We start from the raw sequence: 6,000 nt of genomic DNA, 5'->3' as shown, positions 1-6,000 counted from the left end.
GCCCAGAAGAGGTTTTGAACCAAAGTCCAATGCTGTAAGCACTAAACTGCCCCCCCTTCACCCGATCACCAGCTAAAGGTTAATTTAAAACTTTAAATATAAAAAAAATAAAAACGTAATAATGAAAGCCATCATGAATTCCATCAATGTGATTTTTTTTGTGCTATTTTTAGCTCTTCTCCTTTTACAGACTGGTCTTATAAATCAGAGTTAAAAAAATAAGTTGTAATAAAGATTTATCAGAGGCTGACGTTGGATGTTTTTAGGGCAGGAGATAATCCTGACCCGAGTCGTCTTTCTGTTTCCTTGTTTTCAATCAGCATTGTGGCTTGAGTTCTTCTCAAACTGGGCCAGGGAATGTTTATTTTCTCGAAGAGAGAGAGAGAGAGAGAGAGAGAGAGAGAGAGAGAGAGAGAGTCTAAATGTGGGGCGTCTAAAGAAAAGGCCAATGCAGGTACTGAAAGCTTAGAAAAAGAAAAACTAAGAAAAGACCAAACACCATCCTTTCTCGCTCACACACACACACACACACACACACACACACACACACACACACACACACACACACACACACACACACACACACTGGTTCCCGGCTGTGATTTGATGATAATCTGTAATCATACACAATCCCTCATATATAAACTCCAGCTTCTGCTCCAGATACACACCCTGAGTAAAGAAGGGGCGGAGCTTCAATCAGAAATGCTGAAAAAAACAGTGACATCATCATGAACGTTTTTTTTTTTAATATATAATTATAAAACCGGATGATAATCCAGGGTGAAGTGCGTGTTACAGGATGTTGTGCACGAGGTGGAAGGAAATAACGACCCGAGGAGAAGCAGGAGAAGAACTTCAGGGTTTAGTGTGAGTCAGTTACAGATAAGTGTAGTTATAAATGTAATTAGAAATAAATGTAATTACAGATTAATGTTATTTAAATGTAAGAGATAAATATAATATAAATATAATAAATGTTATTATAAATGGAATTAGAGATAAATATAAAGTAGGTGTGGTCAGTGGAACATGTGGCTTCATGAGCACATCTTCAGCTCTGGATGAATTATTGAGCATCAAAGAGAGAGAGAGAGAGAGAGAGAGAGAGAGAGAGAGAGAGAGAGAGAGAGAGAGAGAGAGAGAGAGTGTGAAAGATAAAGCAACTTACATTATTCACAAGTGCATTTCCACAACTGAAACCCAACTTTACACACACACACACACACACACACACACACACACACACACACACTTCCTTACACAAAACTGAGGCAGGTTTTAAAAAGCATTTGAATTGAGTAAGAGTTTGTAATGTTAATATCAGATACGTCTATACAAGCAGAGAGAACGGAGAGAGAGAGAAGAATAGATAAACAAAGAGAGAGAGAGAGAGAGAGAGAGAGAGAGAGAGAGAGAGAGAAAGAGAGAGATGCCTCACTGCTCATATAATTGACCTTCTGTCCTGCTAGAGTCCTATAAGGCTTTTCAGCATGGACTGGCACACACACACACACACACACACACACACACACACACACACACACACACACTCACGCTCTGGGATTTGAATTCACAGGCTAAGACATGAACTAACACAAGTGTCATACTAACATGAGAGCTAACAGACTTATGAAGTGCTCACATGAAATGGAATTAAGCCAAGATGCATTTTATTTTTGGATAAAAATGTAATAGATTATTAGTCTCTTTTACACACACACACACACACACACACACACACACACACACACACACACACACACACACACACACTTCCCCGTCCTGAGTCTGACTCGTGCTTTATTATTCATACACGTGTCATAAGCGTTTCCCCTGAACACAAACTCGTTTCTATTTCAGGACACGACGCTGCTGTCACTGTGCTGCTGTGCTGCTGTGCTCCAGCTGTGCGATGAGCCACAGAGGATCGAGTTCATGCAAAAAGATTCACATCATCATCAGCGTCGAGTGTGAGACATGTTTGTAACCACGGTAATGGTGGTGTGTTGAACGATCCAATTTAACAAAATCCTCAATATATACATCAGGCCACGGTCAGTGTAAATAGTCGATTGTGATTGGCTGGAAGGAGTTCAGGTGTGAATAGTGGATTGTGATTTGCTATTAAGTGCATGATAGTAAGTTACAAAAGCAGAGTGACAAGAGAAGAAGACCAAAAAAGAAAAAGAGAGAGAGAGAGAGAGAGAGAGAAAGAGAGAGAGAGAGAGACTCAAACAGATAAACAGATAGAGAGAAAGAGATACAGAGACAGAGATAAACAAATACACAGATAGATACAGAGACAGTGAGACAAATAGAGAGACTATAAACAGATAGACTGGTAGAATGACAGAGATAAGAGATAGACAGATAGAAAGACAGAGATAGAGATATAAACAGATAGAACGACAGAGCTAAACAGGTAGATAGAAAGAATAGATAGACAGAGAGAAAGACATAAGAGATAGACAGAGAGACCAAGATAAACAGATAGAAAAACAGAGAGAGAGAGAGAGAAAGAGAGAGAGAAAGAGAGAGAGAGAGATAAATAAACAGAGAGACAGATAAAGAGAGATAAAGAGACAGAATGTGAGTATATGGTCAGTTCCCTGTTCCAGACGTTTCTGTACTGAGCAGGTCTTTAAACTAATAGTGTTATAGAGAGGTGTTGAACTCAGAGTTCAGCTTTTACACAACAGCAGCAGCAGATTTCACTCCAAAGTTTTTTGCACACCAAGCACTTAGAATAGTGCTGCTATGTGTGTGTGTGTGTGTGTGTGTGTGTGTGTGTGAGATGCCCCTGGGACACAACACTCTTCATTTCATATCTTTCAACCTACTTCTGCTTCTCTCCGGTGTTTATTCCTGTACGCTCATTTACATAAAAAGGATTTGTCTAATCTGAGCTTGTGATTGTAAAGCGCGTCTGATCCCAGATCTCTGATCGCCCTGCTTTTGTCTTCAGCCATGACAAAGCTGTGACGGGGAATTCATTAGAAGAGCTGCTGAGCTCCTCACCACTCACCAGCCTTTTACATCTGCACTGAGATCCAGGAGTGTGTGTGTGTGTGTGTGTGTGTGTGTGTGTGAGAAGTCAAGTTGTAACAATCCTCCACACAATAACAAAACACTGCTATGAAGTCACGTGTAAAAGCGTTCGCCTGGTATTTCTTATCGATCTAAACATGTATGAGATTCGTCTCTGTACACCACACAGACAGACGTTTGTGGACACCAGAGATAAAATTTGTGGGATTTTTTTGTCTCGCACATCCAAAAGATGCAGACAACTGTGTGCCTCTGAACAGTTTTGGAAAGCTAGCATATGGATGGAAAAGTCGTGTGTCCCAATACTTTTGGCTTTACGATGTATATGTATGTGGTACGCCAACACCAGAACAATAATTAGTCATTTTCTCTGAGACATCTGTGTAATAAACCCTATCATTTTTCTTCAACACTGATTGAAGTTTCAGTATTGCTCTAATTAGTATTACTTTAATTACCCCCTCCCCTCCCCCTTCTCCCCCCTAGACATTAGCGTAATTACCCTCAATGGCTTGTGATCACAAAGTCATAAAAAATTCATTATGAAAAAGGTCATTTTCATACCAGATGATTTGTATGAGATTTTAAACTGTACACTCATTTTGCTTGTTTCCTGGCAGCATCCAGCTGCAAGTCCCACGTTTTGAACTCATTCCAGCTTTAATAATAAACCCGTGCAGGAGAGCAGCAGAGACGCGAGTGGGGTTAAGAGTAAGAGCTGAGCGATGTGAGGACGCAGTGTTCATACCGTGATTATTTATCTCGAGGAGATTTTACTGCTATAGTGATATTAATCATTAGACTTTTCCCCCACAAACACCCCCCTCTAATGTACTGTCAATTTACAGATAGAGACAGACTGATAGAAAAACAAACACAGAGACAAAGAGATAGAGGGACAGATACAGAGAGAAAGACACAAACAGATAGAGACAGAGAATAAACAGATATACAGACACGGATAAACATATAGAGAGATAAATAGATAGATAAATGGATAAACAGATATACAGACACGGATAAACATATAGATAGATAAATGGATAAATTGATAGAGACAGAGCTAAATAGATAAATGGATAAATGATAGAAAGACAGATATTATAAACAGACAGAGATCATTAAACAGAGACAGAGATAAAGACAAACAGAGATAGAAAGAGATAGAAAGACACTGAGATATCGAGATAGGCAGAGAGACTGACACAGACAGGAGACAGACACCATGAGATAGACAGACAGATACAAAAAGATACAGAGATTGTGAGACAGAGATTGACAGATAGAGACAGACAGACAGATAGACAGACAGACAGACAGATAGATAGATATCCATGTGACAGATTTTATTGTTTGTTATATTAATATTAAGCGTTTTTGTAAGCGTGTAAACTCTTGATCACCTTCTGACCAATCAGATTTGATCATTTCATAGCAATGTTAAAAGGGGTGTGGCTTAAATAGAAACACTCTGTGCTTCTGTGTTCTGACCCGTGAACATGTTTTCTATTTAGCGTAATACTGATGATTAGCCACGCTAGCATGACTCTGACTTAGCATAATCCGCGAAAAGTTGACCAGATGTCAGATCGGGTTTGTCTGCAGAAACCCTCATGGTGACGCTGCTCTTAACTTCAGACGCTCCTTTAAAAGCCTGAAGAACATCTCTGCGAGGAGCTGGAGATTACCATGAAAACATTTTCCCACCAACATCAGTAAAACCCCAAACAGTGTCCGCACTTCATACAGTACTCATTTAATTCAAGGACATCATTAAAGAAAAGATTTGCAAACGTACAAACAGCTGCAAACAACAAAATTGTGCTTTTTCTTTCATAAACGCTGAGAAAGAGATTACAGATGTCTCAGAGACGAGGAGGTGAACATGGTCCAGGAAGTCATGCAGTCTTTTTTTTTTTTCCTTTTAAAGGGATTTGCATTTTCAAGTGCAAAGTGGGCAGGTTTTAATGTCAGATGCTCAGGTCTTGGACACAATGGAAAAAAATTCAGACCGATAGCATTCAATACAGTGTCATGATACCAAATGTAGTTTGTTCATCGAGTGGGAGGAGCTTAATACAAATTTACGTATGTACGAATAAAATGCGGATTCCTGAGTACTTCCTTAAAACATCCACCAAGACAAGACTTTACACTAATCAGTACCTCGTCGTCTTGAAGGCGTTTTCACAAGAGGATGAATTATGAATTAATAAACTGGGCGGGGCTTATGATGGCATAAGTTTTGTAATTTGTAATATTGCTAAATTTCTACATTTCAGAAATCGCTATCAGACCATTATGAAACAGGAAGTAAGCTGAATTAATGAGGTTTCTCGGGAGTGGATGGTTATTTATGATTCAACGTAGTGAACAAAGTGAACCATAGACCTTTTTTTCTTCATAAAGAGCTAGAATCGGATATATGGACCATTTCGAAAAACGTTTTCGGTATAATTTCACCAAAAGTGTAAAAAGAGTGATCTACGATTTCCTGAGTAGAGATCAGCATGTGGTTGGATTAGATCAGAATGATGTTTTGACTGAGCCGTCTGCAGGATCAGTGGTGGACAGTAACAAAGTCAATGTAATTGGTTCCTGTACATAAGTAGCTTTTTCCCGTATCTGAACTTTACTGAAGTGTTTCCATTTGGGAAAACTTTTACTTTCACTTCACTACATGTCAAATATTTTACTTTTTACTCAACTACATTTTGCAAAATCAGTCGTTTTTTTTTTATTTTACGAGGATAAAAACGTAACTGGTCAAACGTGCAGCAATCCACCAATCAGGGTCGAGCTTGTGCTCCATTTTAAACTTGTTTTGCCGCTTGGTGGCATCTACTGATCACCAACATACAGTTCAACATCAAGCTGAACATTTAAAAAGGAAGAAATGATGAAGAAACTCGCCACAACACACGTGACCTTGTTTTGACCTTGTACGTG

The sequence above is a fragment of the Silurus meridionalis genome, chromosome 28 (genome assembly GCF_014805685.1).
Source record: "Silurus meridionalis isolate SWU-2019-XX chromosome 28, ASM1480568v1, whole genome shotgun sequence".
NCBI classification, from domain to species: domain Eukaryota; kingdom Metazoa; phylum Chordata; class Actinopteri; order Siluriformes; family Siluridae; genus Silurus; species Silurus meridionalis.
The sequence above is the reverse complement of the archived record's forward strand: the minus strand, read 5'-3'. Positions refer to the sequence as shown.